Raw genomic sequence first — 21,894 nt, 5'->3', positions numbered from 1 at the left:
CACTTGTGCATTAACACGCTTTCAGTAAGAGCTTCAACTCCGTGAAATCAGCTATAAAGTCATTTTGAATGACAATGGGTTATTATAGTTCTACATTTTCTGATGTGTTTTTAATTTAGTACTTTTTTCACATTACATTTGGGTTTAGTTTTAGTTACTTTCAGCAATGATTTTGATGTTTAAATTTGTTTTGTATACTCATTTATATATTAAAGGATTTGAAGAAATGTAGCATTGCATCACTTGCTCAGCAATGGATGCTCTGCAGTGAATGGGTGCCGTCAGAATGAGAGTCCAAACAGCTGATAAAAACATCACAGTAATCCACACCACTCCAGTCCATCAATTAATGTCTTGTGAAGTGAAAAGCTGCATGTTTGTAAGAAACAAATCCATCATTAATAAGTTTTTAACTTCAAACTGTTGCTTCTGGCTAAAATACGAGTCTCTCCATTGAAAAAGTTGTTTCATCTGAATCAGGAGAGAAATCTGCTCAGATCAAGCACTGTCTACAAGCTGGATCAGTACAAAACTAAAATATGCGGGTGGATTTTTATGTGAGAGACAACAGGAGATGGACTTTATCACTGGAGGAAGCGTTATTATGAATTATGGACTCATATTTTGACCAGAACCGATGGTTTAAAGATAAAGCCTTAATGGTGGTTTGGTTTCTTACAAACACAACTTTTGGCTTCACAAGACAATGATTGATGGACTGGAGTGGTGTTGCCACGTGTATGTTCCCGTTTGGTTCCTGTTTGTCCTTATTGGTTAGTTTCCTGTTTCTGTCCTGATTATGTTGATTTGCATCCAACTGTGTTTGGTTAATTATCTAGTTTACTCCTCGTTTAGTTTCCCTGTCTTCAGCGTCTGCTGTTATATGTCATTTTATGTGCTCCGTGTCTCCTACGTTCCCTGTGTTCCAGCTGTTGTATCATTAAAAGACTGTTTGTTGAAGAATTCCTCGTCTCCCCGTTCCCTTACTCCAGCGTATCGTGACAGGTGTGGATTACTTCTGGATTATTGTGATGTTTTTATCAGCTGTTTGGACTCTTATTCTGACGGCACCCATTCACTGCAGAGGATCCATTGCTGAGACACTGATGCAATGCTACATTTTTCGAAATCTGATGAAGAAACAAACTCATCTACATCTTAGATGACCTGAGGATGAGTACATTTTCAGCAAATTTTCATTTTGGGATGAATTATTCCTTAAATCTTCTGAGCTTTGATTGTAAGTGATTTATTGTAAACATGTTTTCTGTTTATTATTACAAACTAAAGGGCACATTGAAATTATTTATTTTTGTAATGAACGTTTCTTCAAATATAATTTGTTTTTTCAGCATGTTGGATTTTTCCATTCTTCAGAACCTCAAAGGTTCAACCTTTGACAAATCGACTGACATGAGTTTCTATCACTTAAATTCTACATTCCTCATCCCTGTATTTTTCCCCCTGAAGAGAACACAACATGCCTCACCAGAAAGATTTGCATTTCTTTGATGGATGGCCTGTGTTTCAGCAAAGCGATGTTCTTCTGTGCACACCAGCCTCGGGCGCAGCACATTAGGACGGAGCGCGTGTTGATGAACTGTATATGAATATGCATGCGCAGTCAGGATGCCACAGCAGCTGCGCATAAACAACATTTGCCAGGCATTGAAGATAGCAGATATTCTTCTTGATGTCCTGCACCGTGAGGTGAGGTGGATTCATGTATATGTACTGTGAGAGATAAGAGAAGGACAGTGAGCAACATGTTGTTTTGATGCTGGAATTGGTTTTTCATTGACTACCAATATGTTTGCGTGATAAATTCATACAGCAGCTCTTTATTACAAAGCCACAGGCCTTATGCAGCTAAATCAGCAAACAGCTTCAGGGTTGTACTCCGAAAACAAAGCCATTAATGATTAAGCACCACATAATTTCAACCCCATAACAACAGATTTGAAATTCATAAAGGCTTTTTGTTTATCCTAATTTAAATAGATAAGTGAGACAGTTCTGGTAGCATTAATAATATTAAGATTAACATTAATAATAACAATGGCATTTCTCTTTCAAAAGATGCATGTTGAAAGGGGAACCACACTACAAAATGTACAATCAATATTCTTGTTCTTTGCCAATCTCAATATTTTTTCTGTTAAATTATTAATTTTTGATAAATCAAACTATTAAACAAACATTCAGATAAGGATGAAATTCTGATAGAAGTCCCAATCTGAATCAAATGATTTGTGATACCTGCTCTGAAGTCCTGATCTAAATCAAATGATTTGCAAACCCGCTATGAAGTCCCTATCTGAATCAAATTATTCTCGATACACACTCTGAACTTCTGATTTGAATCAAATGTTTCCAAATACGTGCTCTGAATTCCCAATCACGATTCGTGACACACACTCAAGTCCCAGTCTGAACACACGCTTCAAAGTCCCAATCTGAATCAAATGATTCGTGATACGTGATCCAATTGGAGCGCAATTGGAGATATTCTGATGATATTCAGTACTTTTTTTAAATAATATTGATTTACTCTGAAATATTTTTGTATTACACGCACTGAAATGATTTAAAAGTTAGTTAAACAATTAGCATGTCTTTCTTTCTTTCTTCTGCAGAAAACAATACAAAATGTCGGGAAACAACATTGGAGCCCGTTGAGTTCCATTGCATGGACAAAAACCAAACAAAACACTGAGACATTTAAATAATGACAGAATATTCATTTTTTTTGGGTGTATTGTCACTTTAAATAATGTCGCTATGTCCACTATCCTGATAATAACAGTAGTAAGTCACGAGGACACACACAGGCCTGAATTTGGAGCGTTTCTGAGGATGACCGGTCCAATTACTCAGTCTAACTGTTGATCCTGGTCAGTGGGAAAAATCGCCTGATCTGATTGGCTGATGAGCTATTCTGGGTCAGTGCCTGGACAGATAGCAGGATGTGATGTGTGTAATGATGGTGTATAATTTTGGGCTCTGTCGGCTGATTGGCGTCCCGCTGTCAGCACACATGACAGGCTGTGCTTCCCGTTCACGTGTGCCCTTAACACCCTTAACACCAGCCACACGCTGACCAAGTTATTTCTGTAGAATAATGACTGCTAGCAAGAAAGTTTACAGACTTACCATCTGTCAATTTTGCAGGAGTTTGTCTTTGCTGTTACACTGTGTTGTGTTTACATGCATGAGTATATATGGGATATTTAGGTCTTTCTGGGTCCATTTCAGTGTGACTAATTGATTTGATCATAATGGTGAAAACATTTTCCAACATCTGTCCTCACCAAAACATGTTTCTGGCGCGAGTCCATTAGACAGGAGCTTTGTTGATCCCAGATGGAACATTTAGTGCAAAACAGCAGGATCAAATGAGTGAACACGTGCTGCTGCACAAACACATACTGTACAGCGCCATTCATTATGTACAGCAGAAAACATGTGAAAATGCATCAGAAATATGGCAAACATAGCAGATAAATCTAGATAAACTTGTCAAGATGAACTTTGATGTTGGCTTGAGAAAGCCTAGCTTAAAAGGTCAAAATCTGAAGACAGAGATTTGATGCAGTTGCTAGGAAGTTCTGGTAGTTGCTAGGGTGTTGCTATGCAGCTGCTTAGGTGTTCTGTGTGGTTGCTATTCTGTTGCTTAAGAGTTACTAGGGAGTCCTGGGAATGTTTATTTATTTATTAGTTTATTTAACAGGGACAATGCAGTATAACATTGTTCAAATTTCAAGCAGCCGATGCTCCACATATAGACATCTAGCCAAAGGCTAATTTGCAGCCCCAGTCCCTGGTTAGGCTTTTTTTAACAACAGCAAAACAATAATTTTTTATTAAAAAAGAAATAAAAATAAAAAGCTGAGACTGTATACGACCATCAGTGTTCACAAACCTGCTTTTGTTTGAACCACTTCAACTCAAAATGTTTGCATTTTCAGTTCAGCTGGCAGGCTGTTCCAAAGCAGTGTACCTTGAACTGAAAATGTGGATTGTGCAAATTTAGTTTTTCTCCTTGGTACTGTACAATACTGATTAGTTGCACCTCTTGTAGTGATCCCCTTACTACTCTGTTTTGATATTAATTGGCATATAATTTCTGGAGCAAGATTATTTACACATTTAAAAACCATTTTAATAAGAGACAAATTTATAAAACTTTCAAAACTAAGCAAATATTTTTGTAAAATATTACAATGATGCCATCTATTTGGTTTCTTATCCAAAATTTTTAGTGTTTGTTTATATATAGAGATAAAGATGATGAGATGCATGCATGCTGCTTTTTTATATATATTTTATATATTATATATATATATGGGTCTAATCATGTAAAAACAATTCAAATTTGTTCTGATTGTTCTACACAGCCTCTTTACATGCATATCAAATTTCAAATGTTGTTTGTTATGTTTTGTTAGTAACTTAGTAGTGAAGCTGACTACTTCAACTGCTTTGCTGGTGTGTTGCTATGTAATTGCTTAGGTGTTTTGGTTACTAGGCAAATGCTACAGTGTTCTGGGTGGTTGCTAGGCTGTTGCTATAGTGTTGTTATGCAGTTGCTGGGGTGTTCCAGACCATTGCTGTGTGGTCACTAGGGTGTTCTGGGTGGTTGCTATGATTCCTGGAAGGTTGCATGCAATGTTTTGTTAGTAACTTATAGTGAAGTTGACTACTTACGTCAGCTGCTTTGCTAGGGTGTTGCTAGGCAGATAATAGGGTGTTCTGGGTGGTTGCTAGGTGGTTGAACTAGTGTTGCTATGCAGTTGCTAGGGTGTCCTGAAAAGTTATTTGCTACTTTTTAGTAACTTGTAGTGAAGATGAATACTTTAACTGCTTTGCTAGTGTGTTGCTACAGTGTGTGGTTGCTAGGGTGTTCTGGGTGGTTGCTAGGATTCCTGAAATGTTGTTTGCAACGTTTTGTTAGTAACTTATAATAAAGTCAATAACTTCTTTGCTAGGGTGTTGCTAGGCAGATGCTAGGGTGTTCTGGGTGGTAGCTAGGAGGTTGCTAGGGTGTTGCTATGAAGTTTCTAGGGTGTTCCTGGTCATTTCTATGGTATTGCTATGTGGTCAATAGGATGTTCTGAGTGGTTGTTGGGTGGTTGGAATGTTGTTTGCTACTGTTTTAGTAACTTGTAGTGAAGATGACTACTTAGTCTGTATCTCTTCTACGGTGTTGCTAGGGTGTTGCAATACGGTTGCTATGGTGTTCCATGTCATTGCTAGGGTATTGCTATGCAGTCGATAGGGTGTTCTAGGTGGTTGCTAGGGAGACCTGGGATGTTGTTTTTAGTAACTTGTAGTGAAGCTGACTACTTCAACTGCTTTATTAGGGTGTTGCTGTGGTGTACTGGGTTGTTGCTGAGAAGTTCCTAGCGTGTTCTTAGTCATTGCTAGGGAGTTGCTAAGGTGTCCTGGGATGTTGGTTGCTACTATTTGTTAGTAACCAGTAGTAAAGCCAAATATTTACTTCAACTGCTTTGCTAGGTGCTCAGGGTGGTTGCTAGGGAGTTACTAGGCAGTTTCTAGGTTGTTCTGGGTGGTTTCTTGGGATGCTGCTTTCTGTTTTTGTTAGGTACTTGTAGTGAAGCTACTTACTTCAACTGCTTTGCTATGGTAATGTTATGCAGTTGCTGTGGTTGCTAGGGTGTTGCTATGCGGTTTTCAGCCATGTTTGCTACTTTTTTTGTTCATAACGTAGTGTAGCTGACTACTTACTTCAGCTGTAACTTGTCAAACTACAAGCTGCTTTTAATTTGAAGTGATTTGAGAAATGAGTCTTCTGTGAAAGGCATTTCCCTCCAGTGAAGATGAGCCGAATGCAGATGTCATCCCTTCATGTTCTCCATGGCGCTTTCTGTTTTTTAATCTCCATATTTTTTGTTTTTGACTGCACATAGGACGACTTTTCATTTCCATACACTGACGCAAATCTTCCTCTTACTGGAATGAGGGGAAACACATTTGTATCTGCAGACTGTGATTTTTGTCCATGCATTAGGAAGAGTTATTTCTTCATCTTGTTTTTGTTTTGCCTTCGGAATTATATGGAAGTACAATAAAAAAGCTCTTTTTGGAGACTCTGGAAACATTTATTGGATTTTAAGCAATAAAGATGCTCTCACACATACAGATTCTCCTCCACAGCTGAGAGACAGACTGTGCCGCATCCGTCACTGACAGATGAGAGTGAGTGATGCTGACAGATGACACAATCCTTCAGATCCAGTGACGAAATTAAACATGTGTGAGAAAAGGTCAAAGGTTTACATCACTCACCCTTTTTGTTTGTCATAGATGAGCTTAAACAGATGTGATGTGTTTGTCTAGCCACTGGGGACTAGTCATTATTTGTTTGAAATGTTACAGTACTATAAAGATTTTGAGCGAAAGGGTAAAATGTGGTTGCTCTGTGTCTCTGCAGATCCTTCAGAGGAAAATCCAGCAGCTCAAGATCCCTGATGATTTCAGTCTGATCTGAACTGTTTAAGTGGCACTAAATGATTTATGAATCTGTCACAATGTGATGAGACTTTACTGTGGAGCAGTGTGAACTATATTGGATCCAAAAGCGAACCTGGAGCATGTAAGCACTGCTCCTCATTTCACATACAAAGATGTCGCTTACATTTAGATGTTTCAAAGGCAGAAAAGCTAACTCGTTTAATTGCGACGGTCAGGAGAGGGTTCAAAAAGGTCACCCAAACTAATTATGATGACCTTATGATTTTTTTAGTGCAAAGCTTGGCTAACAGTAATGCAGTTGGTAGGCCATATAGGGGGATCCAATATTTGACATGAGCCCTAAAATACAAATAGTAAGCTAATGCATCTTAGCCTCACTGACATTCTGAACAAAAATTAATATAATAATAAAACATTTAGAATAAAAATATTAAAATAAAAATATTAAAAATAAAACATCAAAGGTTTGTAGATGCATTTTTTGTTGAGCATCATATTTGATACATCAGGCCTTCATGGCTCATATAGAAAGATATAGTGAGAATATGAAGGACAAAACAACTCATTTTTGCTCAGGTTGGGTCTCTGAATAAAATTATGATATTTGGTGTGGATGCTAATATTTATATGGCCAAAAAGTAAGTCTCAGATCAGATCTATATAGCAGTAGAGCAGACTACTTAAATAAAATGCATATAAAAATCAATTGTCACGCTGTATCTTATGATATGTACAGTATTAGTAAGATGATATTTAAATGCTTAGGTTTATGATCAAAGCTCTGTAGTTTTAAAACATATAATGCAATGCAATACAATACAATGATGATTGGTAGATGAACAAATAAACGTTCCTCGAAAGCCTGATGATCATATTTGATACTCACATTTTTATATGATTTTTCTAAAACATGTCTGGATAATCAAGTAAACCTAAGCTGCTTCAGTCCAGTAAGTGTTCATCTTGAAATATTACTAATAATATGAAATGTATTCTTACGTTTACTTTATAAAAATCAGTAAAGATTTCAGAGCAAAAAGACACGTGAAGCACGAGCTTAAGATGGACGTTTGTACAATTACACTAAAAGCCCTTTTCCTTGCTAATAAAGTCTAAACTATCAATCAGATGACAGAAGGCATTAAGTAGATTGTGTGCAACAGGATCTTCAACTAAATTTTGATCATTTAAAAGCCTTACACATTTGCATATCAAATATGATATAGGGTTAATCATGCATGACTGCTGTGCTTGATGTACATGATGAAGAGACCCAGCATTTTACACAAAGCAAGAATAATTCATTTGTGTCTACAGATGAGTGTAGAAGGAGGTGACAGAATGCTTTACAGCTTCTTTTCATCATATTATATGCGTGTGTGTGTGTGTCTCTCAGATAATGCAGACTGTGTGACCTACAAAATAATGAATGGCTATTACACAGCGTTCAACTCTTTTTACTCTAACCTGCTCTGCTACAGTGTGGACTTCATCTCCTGCTGATGAAGTATTGTTGGATGTAAGGAGCTCATTTAATTAGCCACAATTAAATCAAATGAGCATTAATGTAGCATCCACAGCGCTTGGTCAAACATTACACATTAACCAGTTTAACCTACCTGGTCTCATGGCATTTACGTACCTGGGCGCACTTTTTAGCGTGACATGAAATAAGTACCAATAAGTACATATCACTGCAGTTTCCAAAATAAATGAACACTTTCACACAAATTTACAGAGTTGCGATTAATAAAGCGTAATTTTCGCACAATTACTTGAAGAATATCATGCTATGACTTCAAAACAATATTAATATGCTGGGAGATTTGAAAACTGATGCTTCTGAACATTAACATCGCACACATCCAGCTTCATATCTATGGGTTTTCATTAGTGATAAGTTTGTTCGGTAGCTCACGGAGTACGGAGACGGATTTAGGAGACGAGAAGCACCGGTTCGAATCACGTGTAACTACGGTTTGACAAAGCAATTAAAATCTGCGTAAAAGGAAGTTCAAATAGCACAGTTGCATCAGCTAATATGTTTTTATATCAGTTTTGCATTTGTTAACACTATCGGGTAGGTTTAGGGTTGGATTTGGTGAAGGGCATATTTCCAACACGATAACCTTTAGTGACAGTCCCCGGATATTTGAATTCTGAACCGCCGCAATACGTATCTGAAGCAACGTAATAAAAAAACAGCAATACGTACCAATATCTACGTAATAAAAACATGCCAGGGTTCACATATTGAACTTGTGTTTTAGCGTCACTCAGTGGACACTTCTATTTGAAACTGCGGCGAAACGTGCAGCAAGGTACAAAACGGTGTCGAACAAAAAGTGCGCAGAGGTACGTATTTTTATGAGACCAGGTTGAGTTTAAACTCCACTGAGACTGAACCAGGTGCAGCTACAGAAGGTTGTTAAAGAAACTGTTGTGTTTACAGCCTCCACACTTTACACAAGAGTAATTCAATTAATATTCATTCAGCAGGTTTGTTCTTTAAAACAGCTCTCTCACAATTGACAAATCAGCTGAAACAATGGAGGAACATGAGCCATGCAGTATCTGGACACCAGAAGATCAGATAAATAGTATGTCGTGTGTGTGTGATGTCTTTGAAGGGGTGTTTTCACACTTTTGACTTGTGTTTCCAGAGTTGTCCTGCATTCTGGATCATTGTATCATCTGCAGCAGCTCCTGCTCTTCCGGATGAAATCTGTGTGTCGTATTGCTGAGAATGCAGGGGGTTTGAATGATGTGGCTTTTATACCGCAGGCAACTGAAAACTAGCGGCATTTGTCACAAGGTACCGATGCACATAAACAACCACAAGCACTGCAGAGTTTTCATTCCTGGTCACTGATGAAAAGAAACCCTTTGTTTTTTATGCACTGGTCAGTTTTGCAATTTTGCCCTCTTTGGCTTTTCATAACGTTCTGTTTCAGACAAGTGGAAAGAAAACATTCAGTATACACTTTTAAGTGTACTGTACTTTATCTATTTGTATCTTTAGATTTCCATTATAATGCATAGCTTTAAAGGCTGTTTTCTCTGAATGAGTTTTTTTTTTTTTCATATAAAATGAAGCAAGATGTTTGAATCTGGCTTTATTCAATATTCAGATTTCTATTCTGGAAATGTATGCAAATCAGTGCATATTTAATTAGATAATTTCTAATTTTTTTTATATTTAAACATAACATTTCAGAAAACTTGCAATACAAAAATGCTTGCAGTTCCTAATGTAATCAATTAACTGTAGGAGTATGGTGATTTCTATTAGTTAAAAATTCACCTTCATTATCTTATCTAGCATATGGTAGAGACCAGAATATGGTAGAGATTTAGGGTTGAGCTCTTTTGACTAGTAATTAACCAGCCATCAAATACACTGAACAAACAAAGTCACTGAACAAACACTTGCATCTGTGTAAGCTGTATTATCTAGTTTTGCAGCGTTTGCATTTTCAAAAGAATATCTTGTTTAGAGCTTGCTGTGATATCAGGAATTAAAACATCATCTTGGATCGCAGTGTTCTCATTAATCAAGCCAAATATTTCAGCAGAGTCTGTATGTGGTGATGGATGTGTTTGTTCATTACTTACAAGTTACACTTCATCAGTGTGGTGTTTGTGTCTGAATATTGTGCTCGTATTGTCTTGTTTATCCACCTCATTATTTTAAAGGAGCAGTTCACCCAAAATGAAAATCTGCTGAATATTTACTCACCCTGAGGCCATCCAAGATGTAGATGAGTTTGTTTCTTCATCAGATTTGAAGAAATGCATTGCATCACTTGCTCACCAATGGATGCTCTGCAGTGAATGGGTGCCGTCAGAACGAGAGTCCAAACAGCTGATAAAAACATCACAATAATCAACATGTGAAGCAAAAAGCTGTATGTTTATAAGAAACAAATCCATCATTAAGATGTTCTTAACTTCATACCATTTCTTCCAGCAAAAACGAGTCCATAATCCATAATAACGCTTTCTCCAGTGAAAAAAGTCATCTGGTCTGAATCAGGAGATCTGCACAGATCACACACTGTTTACAAGCCAAAACAGGCCAAAACGGCTCTAAACAAATGGTGGATTTTGATGTGAGAGGACAGCAGAAGATAGACTTTTTTACTGGAAAAGTGTTATTATGGATTATGGACTCGTATTTTAGCCGGAAGAAATGGTTTGAAATTTAAAAGGTCTTAATGATGGATTACAAACATGCAACTTTTGGCTTAACAAGATGTTAATTGATGGACTGTAGCCATGTTGATTACTTGTGGATTATTGTGATGTTTTTATCAGCTGTTTGGACTCTCATTCTGACGGCACCCATTCACTGCAGAGCATCCATTGCTGAGCAAGTGATGTACATCTCTCCAAATCTGTTTCCATGAAGAAAATAAACTCATCTACATGTTGGATGGCCTGAGGGTGAGTACATTTTCAGCAAATGTTTGTTTTTTCGGTAAACTATTCCTTTAATATAAAAGTAAACACAAAATATGAAGTACAGATTCACCATAAACAAACAAACAAACAAAAAGGAATAGAAATGTTAATGCTGCTGCTTCAGGCTGAAGTGTGTAATTTCTTCTAATGGCACCAAAGAAATTGCAAAAAATAATACAAACTCTTTTTTTTTTTTTTTTTTTTTGAGTGAACTATCCCTTTTAATCAAACAGATAAATGCTTGAAAGTATGCCACAGTTACACTTTTCACAATTGTTGACTCAGAATGTTAAATAATGGAAAAGTATTTTAACATCTCATTTGAACACCCCTCTGATACTGAGGTCGTCAAAAGCTTGCAATTGCGACTGACTGTTTAATTGCTTATCAGATTCAAACGCTTTTCAGTATGTGGAAAAAAAACTTCTTACATTCCAGAAGATCTTAAGATTCTCCTTCATCTGTTGTTGTAGTTGATCTGTCGAGTTTAATCAAAAGCAGATGAACATTTTTCTCTCATGTATATTATTTCAGCACTTGTGAGGTGTCTAGTTTCTGTCTCAGCGCTCTGCTGAAATATTGATGGCGTCTAGTTGAAACCGGTGGGTGGTGAGAAGCATAAAGAAGGTATTGATCGGTATGTGTTAATGCTTTAATGAGAAGACATGCTGCATGACTTTTAGGTCTAGTATTGAAAAAGTACTGGAATTGAGTTCTGTGACTTCAAATGTCAAACTTGAATAATCACACTACAGATAAAGCTACAAAAGATCAAATAAAGGTTTAACAAAAGAACTTAATAAATTATATATTATAAATTATGGTCTCAGACATATTCATATAATATAATCATTAGAATACAGCCTAATAAAATTTGAATTTAATATAATTAATTTCTAGATAACCTGTTGTATTTTTGCATTGTTTAATGAATAATAAATAATTATAAAGGTTGTAATCACCATTATAAACAAGTGAAACTGATCAATTATGTTCTTATAATCTAATAATTGGAAAATTATGTCATTATCTTTTCTGCTAATTTATAGAGAATCTGTTTCGTGAATAATAAATAAATATAAAGATCAAAATCACCATTATAAACCAGTTAAAATTAATAAATTACATATTTTTTTAATTTAAAAAATAGAATGCAGTCTAATTATATTATTTGAATTTAATTATAAAGCTTATGTGGTCATTAAGTAACAATTAATAAAATATATTCTTATAATCTAATAATTACAATGCTGTCTAATTTTGTTTTATTTAATGTAATTATCTATTCTGTACATATAATTTCTATAGAACCTAAATAAATTAATACATAAATAATCACCATTATAAACAAGTGGCAATTAATTATTTATATTTTTATTAATAAATACTGTCTAAAAACTGAATGTAATTATCTATTCTGCTGAATACAATTTCTAAAGAGTCTTTTCATCTATTTCTCTCAGTATTTCCATTCCTTTTGAACACTTAATTTCCATGGTTTTCCCAGTTGTTTGTGATTTAATCGATAAGTCTTTATTATTTTGAAAAGCACAGTAATGGTACATTGCTGCAAGACCAGTTTCATTATATCACTGGGTTAAAAGTTGCCCTTTTTTAAATGACCACAATAATTGTTTTCATGCAACATCAAGTCCTCAAAGTGTGAACCAGTGAACTGCAGTGTGAAATAAATTAAAATAATAAATTAAAGCAGACATATATCTGTTCCACATGTACAGCAGTGATTAATCTGGATAAACCTTCCAATGCTACCGCTGGAAAAGAGCTGTGCTGTGAAAGGTTTAGATAACAATAGCTTTGGCAAGAGTGTGTGCTTGTTTTTATTCCTCTAATGCAAATATCATCTTGCGTATAAAAATCTCACCCGCTCTGTTCTTCCTGAACACCTTATTATGCATGAGAGCCTGCCATAGGTCTGCTCTAAAAGGCTTTTTATTATGGTAATGGCTGGTGTGTGTGTGTGTGTGTGTGTGTGTGTGTGTGTGTGGAGGACGGGGTGAATTGAGGCAACAGTATATCCAGCCAGTGATTCAAGTGTGCTAGTGGTCAACGCGCGTTGACCCATCATGCATCTTTTAGAGGGACTTGTTGAGATGCAGAGGAGTTTATTTATGGTGTTGCTATAGTGTTGCCATGCAACTGCCCCATATTACTACCAAAAGGCTTTGACTGCTGAATATATATATATATATATATATATATATACAATAGACAAATAGTGCTTAAATCACATTGTTATACAGCACTAGATAATTCAGATTTAAAATAAAGACTGTGGCTGGTTAACAAGTGTATTGAAAGTCCACTGTATAATATACTTTGGGAATTTTGAAAGTTAGCATTTTTCCAATTGAAATGGTGTATATTTATGATAACTTTATTGACTGTATTGTGATTCATTGCACCTGCCTTATTTCCTCACTATTTGTGTGTGTGTATACAGGTGCTGGTCATATAATTAGAATATCATCAAAAAGTTGATTTATTTCACTAATTCCATTCAAAAAGTGAAACTTGTATATTATATTCATTCATTACACACAGACTGATATATTTCAAATGTTTATTTCTTTTAATTTTGATGATTAGAGCTTACAGCTCATGAAAGTCAAAAATCAGTATCTCAAAATATTAGAATATTACTTAAGACCAATACAAAGAAAGGATTTTTAGAAATCTTGGCCAACTGAAAAGTATGAAAATGAAAAGTATGAGCATGTACAGCACTCAATACTTAGTTGGGGCTCCTTTTGCCTGAATTACTGCAGCAATGCGGCGTGGCATGGAGTCGATCAGTCTGTGGCACTGCTCAGGTGTTATGAGAGCCCAGGTTGCTCTGATAGTGGCCTTCAGCTCATCTGCATTGTTGGGTCTGGTGTCTCTCATCTTCCTCTTGACAATACCCCACAGATTCTCTATGGGGTTCAGGTCAGGCGAGTTTGCTGGCCAATCAAGCACAGTAACACTATGGTCATTGAACCAGCTTTTGGTACCTTTGGCAGTGTGGGCAGGTGCCAAGTCCTGCTGGAAAATGAAATCAGCATCTCCATAAAGCTGGTCAACAGAAGGAAGCATGAAGTGCTCTAAAATTTCCTGGTAGATGGCTGCGTTGACTGTGGACATCAGAAAACACAGTGGACCAACACCAGCAGATGACATGGCAGCCCAAATCATCACAGACTGTGGAAACTTCACACTGGACTTCAAGCAACATGGATTCTGTGCCTCTCCACTCTTCCTTCAGACTCTGGGACCTTGATTTCCAAATGAAATGTAAAATTTACTTTCATCTGAAAAGAGGACTTTGGACCACTGAGCAACAGTCCAGTTCTTTTTCTCCACAGCCCAGTTAAGATGCTTCTGATGTTGTCTCTGGTTCAGAAGTGGCTTGGTAGCCCTTTTCCTGAAGACGTCTGAGCGTGGTGACTCTTGATGCACTGACTCCAGCTTCAGTTCTCTCCTTGTGAAGCTCTCACAAGTGTTTGAATCAGCTTTGCTTGACTGTATTCGCAAGCTTGCGGTCATCCCTGTTGCTTGTGCACCTTTTCCTACCCAAATTCTTCCTTCCAGTCAATTTTGCATTTAATATGCTTTGATACAGCACTCTGTAAACAGCCACACCTTTCAGTAATGACCCTTTATGACTTACCCTCGTTGTGGAGGGTGTCAGTGTTCGTCTTCTGGATCATTGCCAAGTCAGCAGTCTTCCCCATTATTGTGGTTTCAAAGAACAAGAGATACCCAGAATTTATACTGTAGGGATGGTCATTTATTCAAACTCAAATGTAAATATTCTAATATTTTGAGATACTGATTTTTGCCCACACTGCCAAAGGTACCAAAAGCTGGTTCAATGACCATAGTGTTACTGTGCTTGATTGGCCAGCAAACTCGCCTGACCTGAACCCCATAGAGAATCTATGGGTATTGTCAAGAGGAAGATGAGAGACACCAGACCCAACAATGCAGATGAGCTGAAGGCCACTATCAGAGCAACCTGGTCTCTCATAACACCTGAGCAGTGCCACAGACTGATCGACTCCATGCCACGCCGCATTGCTGCAGTAATTCAGGCAAAAGGAGCCCCAACTAAGTATTGAGTGCTGTACATGCTCATACTTTTCATTTTCATACTTTTCAGTTGGCCAAGATTTCTAAAAATTATTTCTTTGTATTGGTCTTAAGTAATATTCTAATATTTTGAGATATTGATTTTTGACTTTCATGAGCTGTAAGCTCTAATCATCAAAATTAAAAGAAATAAACATTTGAATCATATATCAGTCTGTGTGTAATGAATGAATATAATATACAAGTTTCACTTTTTGAATGGAATTAGTGAAATAAATCAACTTTTTGATGATATTCTAATTATATGACCAGCACCTGTATATTAGGGGTGGCACGGTACACAGATGTCATTGTTCGGTACCTCGGTTCGGGGATCACGGTTCGATACGATTTTGGTACAACATGAAATAAAAAAAGAAATCTACTATGCTCAGTTTCTTTTCATTTATTTTGAACAGACAGTAGTACAAATTAAAAAATGTTTCCATCTAGATGTAAAAATACTAAATATTATTACATTTATATTTACGTTTATATAAAATCTGTTTTGTTTTCATTGTGAGTGTACACAAATAAATCAAAGCAGACCTTTATACAGTGATTATTAATAAGACAATAAGTGTTTAAAGTTGATTCTGCTGGTATAAGGAAACAGTTGAAGTGATCGCGCCAGAGCGCACACACACACACACACACACACACACAAACACATACACATCAGTTCTTGACAGCGCAGTTGGTACTTTATCAAAATAAAATACAGTGAGCCAAACATCAGCGCGCGCCTCTGTGTCACCGTTGGAACGCGTCTGAAGTGCAAAGGCTATAATTTACATAATAAATAATAGTTTAGCATTCAGATACGTTACATCGCAAATATGGAATATTTGGATTTGTGCCGAATGAGAGGTAGGATACTCGAGCACAAAGCTCCATTTCGCAAACAGTTGAGTGCGCAAGCCTTTAAAGTACTCCTTTGTCAGTCTGTGAGACACGTTCAGAATCAGCACATGGCCACTGTCTAGTGGGCTTTGCTTTCAAGTGCGCAACTCATGGCATTCGCTGTTCTTCTGCTGGTGGTTATCAAACAGCGTTGAATAACTTGCATTACTGCGGGCGCCCCCTTCTGGATTGGGGGTGATTTGCCTGTATTCGTCGTAAGGCCTGCTTGCACCGAACCGAGATGTCCGTACCGTGACGGTTCGGTACAAATACATGTACCGTGCCACCCCTAATATATATGTATATGTATATGTATATGTATGTATGTATTTTATTTATTGTTTAATATTTTGGTGTTTTTCAAATTTTTATTTTACATTTTATATTTTATTTATTATTGTAATTTTATGTTTTATTTTATTATTTAATTGTTTGTGTTTTTAAGATTTTTATTTTAAATTATATATTTTATTTGTTATTATTTTAAGTTTTATTTTTTTTATTTAGTTGGCCTATATAATGTTTAATAAGGTATTGTAAAGTGTTTTACATTTTTAAAATATTTTTTACAATGTTTTTTTAATATTGGTTTTTACGTGATTTTCTGCTCTTTTTTAAAAAAAAATTTATATTCCTACAATAACCTAAACATCTGACTAAATGTCTCTTCTTATTTTCTATCAGTGCAATGATTCAACACAAACAAATAAATTATGAAGCTGTTTAGACATTTTAATCTTCGTAAAACTCGAGCTCATGAAGCAAATCCTGTGTAAATGGAGACTTTATTCAGATAATTAGAATTTAAGGTTACCAACTTATATAATGAATTACATTTACACACGTGGTCAGAATTGTTGGTACCCTTGGTAAATATGATCAAAGGCAGAGAAAACTAATCTGCATTGTTAATCCTTTTGATCTTTTATTTAAAACAAAATCACAAAAATCTAACCTTTCATTGGATAATAAGAATTTAAAATGGGGTGAAATATCATTATGAAATGTATTTTTTCTCAAATACACATTGGACACAATTATTGGCACCCCTAGAAATTCTTATGAGTAAAATATATCTGAAATATATTCCCATTCATATTCACAATTTTGAGCACTCCAGGGTGATTATGAACATGAAATTATCCAGCCACGGCTTCCTGTTTCACAGAAATATAAATAGGAGGGAAAACAAAACAAAGCCCAAATTCCCTTAATCATCCATCACAATGAGAAAAACCAAAGAATATATTTCTGATGTGCAGCAAAAGATAATTGAGCTTCACAAATTAGTGAAGTGGCTTTAAGAAAAGAGCTAGAGCAGTGAAAATTCCCATCTCCACCATCAGGGCAATAATTAAGAATTTCCAATCAACATAAAATGTTACAAAACTGCCTGGAAGAGGACGTGTGTCTATATCGTCCTAATGCACGGTGAGAAGGAGAGTTTGAGTGGCTAAAGACTCTCCAAGGACCACAGCTGGAGAATTGCAGAAAATAGCTGAGTCTCGGGGCCAGAAAACCTTAAAGAAAAAAAAAAGATCACACAGCACCTACATCACCACATGTTGTTTGGGAGGGTTTCAAGAAAAAAAATCAAGAAAAGAAAATGCTTTCACCAAAAAACAAACTCCAGCATATTCAGTTATCAGACACGACTGGAACTTCAAATGGGACTGGCTTCTATGGTCAGATGAAACTAAAAAATGAGCTTTTTAGCAGCAAACACTCAAGATGGGTTTGGTGAACACAGGGATAAAAAGTACCCCATGTGTACAATGAAATATACTGCTGTATTTTTGATGTTGTGGGCCTATATTTCTGCTGGAGGTCCTGGACATCTTGTTTAGACACATGGCATCATGGATTCTATCAAATACCAACAGATAAAAATCAATAAGTGACTGACTCTGTTAGAAATCTAATAATGGGTCATGTTTGGATCTTCCAACAGTACAATAATCCAAACACAAACCTCAAAAACAACACAAAAATGGGTCACTGAGCACAAAACCAAGCTTCTGCTGGCCGTTCCAGTCCTCTGACCTGAACCCTGTAGAAAATGAGTGGTGAACTGAAGAGAAGCAGCAGCAACATGGAGCTGTGAATCTAAAGGGTCTGGAGTGATTCTGGATGAAGGAATGGTCTCTGATCTCTTGTCAGGTGTCTCTAACCTCATCAGGCATTATAGGAGAACATTTAGAGCTGTTAAACTGGCAAATGGAGGTTTCAAAAAGTATTGAATAAAAGGGTGCCGTTAATTGTGGCCAATGTGCATTAGAGAAAAACATTGATTTCATAATGATATTTCCCCCCATTTTAAATTCTTATTATCCAATGAAAGGTGAGATTTTTGTGAATTTTTTAAATAATAGATCAAAAGGATTAACAATGCAGATTAATTTTCAGAACATTCTTTGATCATATTTACCAAGGGTACAAACAATTCTGACCACGTGTGTATATTCATTAAACAGCTTTTTTTATTTAGTTAGTTATTTTATTTTATTTATCTGATATATGTGACCCTGGACCACAAAACCAGTCTTAAGTTGCTGGGGTATATTTGTAGCAATAGCCGAAAAATTAGATTTTTCTTTTATGCCAAAAATCATTAGTATATTAAGTAAAGATCATATTCCATGAAGATGTTTTGTAAATTTACTACTGTAAATATATCAAAACGTAATTTTTGATTAGTAATATGCATTGCTAAGAACTTCATTTGGACAACTTTAAAGGCGATTTTCTCAATATTTAGATTTTTTTTCACCCTCAGATTCCAGATTTTCAAATAGTTGTATCTCAGCCAAATATTGTCCGATCCTAACAGACCATACATCAATGGAAAGCTTCAGCTTTCAAATGATGTATAAATGTAAAATTTCGAAAAAATTGACACTTAAGACTGGTTTTGTGGTCCAGGGTCACATATAGATAATCAATTCTCATTTTCAATGCTAATATTTTAATGACCATAACATTATGTGAACCCTTTCTACATGTAGCTGACAGGAAGACAAATTATTAATTTCTCATGTTTGATTTGGACAAAAATTGCAAACTTCAACATTTTCTGAAGGTTAAGCACCTCTCTTCCCTAAGAACCTTTTTTTAAAAAAAAGCATTTCAGGTCCTGTTCGGTATCCTGTTCAGATTAAGAGCCTTTTATAGTCAAGTCCAGCGCTCTAATATGCTAGACTAAAATGTTTTCATATGAAAAGGATTTTGCACTGCAGATACGCAAGGAGACCGTATTAGTCTGAATGTGTGATGTAGTTGTGTGTCGGTGAGGACCCGATGGGTTGCGGAGGGTGAAGACGAATCTCCATCATGCATGGGTTGTTTGGGCAGAAAGCATCGCTCATCTCTCCTGTCCTCTGGAGTCTCCCGCACATCTCTGACTCAATGGAGGGAAAATGCTAATGCTAGCTACGAACCTTTCCTCATTCCAGGCCTGAGAAGAGTGTGTGTAGGTGTTTAAAGTTATTCTGTGTAAAATTAGAGGTTGAGGAGCCAGTGGAGAGCATGGATCACTTTTGCATGGAGACTTTAGCCGAGAGAGTATCTGCCGTTTATTCAAACATACAGAAACTCCACCATTACCTCAAAAATTAAGATATTTATAAAATCATTGTAATAAAGCTGAAATAAAATTAAAAAAATAAATATTAGATGAAAAACTTAACTTAAAAAAAAAAAAACTTACAAATATAAGTGGCCTTATAACTTAAATAAGTTGAAGTTGAAGTACTAAAATTATTAAAACAAAAAATAAAATAATAAAATAAAGCTAAAAGGAAATGACAAAATATTTTAATTAAAAATTACAAAAGCACGTAAAAATGACTAAAACCAAAATTAAAATGAAAAATTTAAATAAATAAAAAATATATCAGAATACTAATAACAACTATACTTTGAAATAATTTTCACTCAGAAATTGCTTGTAAATTTCACAAATGATTACAAAAAAAATAAACAGGTAACACATTGCATTAAACATGAAATTTCCAAGTAGAAAGACCAGAAACACTAAAAATAGTGTTTTCTTGTGTAAGTACTCTAATAATATTTGTTTTATTTACAAACAAGCAAATAAATACATTTTCAAATCAATAAACTGCAACATATTATAAACTAGATTATAAAATCAATAAACTGAAAAATATTATAAACTACACTTTTAAATAATAAACTGTAGCATATTATAAATTGCATTTTATAACACCAAAAACTGGCAGCATATAAACTACATTTTTAAATCAATAAAATGCAGCATATTATAAACTACATTTTTTTTAAGTTAATAAATTATGCTGCATATTACAACCTAGTGGTTCTCATGCAAAATTTGCCTCTATGATGCTAGAATGAGTGGTTGCTAGGGCGTTGCTATGCGGTTGCCAAGGTGATCTGAGTGATTGTATTGTAATGAGTGAGTGTTGCTGTCAAAAAGAGCTCAGAAGAGCCTCTGTGATGCTTTGCTCCGGATACTCTGCTGTCATATTTGAGTTTGGGGTTTATTCAAATCACTAGCTTTAGTAAGTAACAAAAGATTGTCGGTGTGATTCTGGTCTCTCCACATGCAGTGAACATCCTCCTGACAGCGGGCCGATCAATTCACCTCAGAATAACCGGTCTCCTCGCGGCTCACTCCAGATTTTCCCCACTCAGACTGACACTCAATATTGGATGAATATTTCATGGGTGCAGAAGAGAAGGTGAGGAAAACAATGAATAATGTTAAAGGCCGTTTCCTCGAGGACACACACGGGATCTTTTTTAAAAGGGGAGAAAGAAATGAAACTGTTTTTGCTTCCAGATAAGGAACGGGCTGACGACGCGCGTGCACTGGTGCGGAGACGAGCAGACGCTTCCCATTCATTCTCTATGGGAGGCTCGCGCTGGGGATTGTGGGATTGATGGTGTGGTGAGAATGTCAAGAAAAGTGCACTATGTTCAACTTTATGCAAACGATGCAGCCGCTGACGCCTGTCATGGGTGTTTGGAAATCTGCTGATGCTGCTGGATTTACTGCTTAAATCACATCATATCACTGTAGTTCAATTACAGTTTGCACAAATGCATCATGGCTCGACTGTGGCTGGGATAATAAAAGTGTTTTGAATTTACACTGTACATATACTTTGGGAAATTACATTTTTTTTTAATGCATATATAACATAAATTTATTGATGATATTGAATGCAATCTTACTGCACCTGCCTTACTTTCTCGCTGACTGGATGTTATGCAGACATTGTATTTAGATCATGCCCATGATGCTTTCTTACCTTTGTAGTAATGCTGAATTTATCAGGTTTTTGACACTAATGTGCAGGAATATGATTTCATGAATCTTTAAACAGGACATGACTGACAGGAATCACATGTACATGTGTGCTGCAGTGAAGATGCACGGATGCCCTGCGGTTATATGAAGATTGATGTTATTTGGCATTGTGATTTCATTCTTTGAATGTAAAGAGGTCAAACAGAAGGACAGAGAGAAGACTAAGCAAAGCTGACATGTTGATGTGCAACTGGTAATGAACATGACATGCAGTACAGTGTGCTGAGTTTGAGGCTGGCTTGTGTCATGTTTCAGTCCCATTTTTCATGCCTTCCTTCAAATTTTCTATCTGTATTTACTTGCCTGTGCAATAAAAGGCAAAAGAGCAAATGTTGGAGTCATCTTGCTGATTGCTTTAATATTAAACATATATAAGATAATAAAATGAGAGGTGTGTATATATATATATATATATAATGAATACATACATGCCTAAATATTCATGTTTTCATTATTCATGAAGGTTAACTCAGTTGTGCTGAAAATCTTTTACATAATTTGGTGTTCCTGGTTAAAAATGACCAACCTTTTGAAAACTGCTTGTAAAT

At 35.9% G+C, this 21,894-nt stretch overlaps 1 long non-coding RNA gene across 1 annotated transcript; it reads left to right on the top strand.

The window, feature by feature from the left end:
• The first annotated feature begins 888 nt into the window (after positions 1 to 888).
• Positions 889 to 21,613, top strand: LOC131552432 (uncharacterized). Its single transcript, XR_009273969.1, has 8 exons — positions 889 to 1,005; positions 1,085 to 1,240; positions 1,353 to 1,710; positions 6,178 to 6,287; positions 6,455 to 6,616; positions 9,159 to 9,310; positions 20,583 to 20,714; positions 20,816 to 21,613. It is a non-coding gene; the product is annotated as an uncharacterized LOC131552432 (long non-coding RNA).
• Positions 21,614 to 21,894: the final 281 nt, after the last annotated feature.

The sequence above is a fragment of the Onychostoma macrolepis genome, chromosome 13, assembly GCF_012432095.1.
Source record: "Onychostoma macrolepis isolate SWU-2019 chromosome 13, ASM1243209v1, whole genome shotgun sequence".
Taxonomy (NCBI): domain Eukaryota; kingdom Metazoa; phylum Chordata; class Actinopteri; order Cypriniformes; family Cyprinidae; genus Onychostoma; species Onychostoma macrolepis.
Note: the sequence above shows the minus strand (reverse complement) of the source record. Positions and strands in the feature narration are given on the sequence as shown.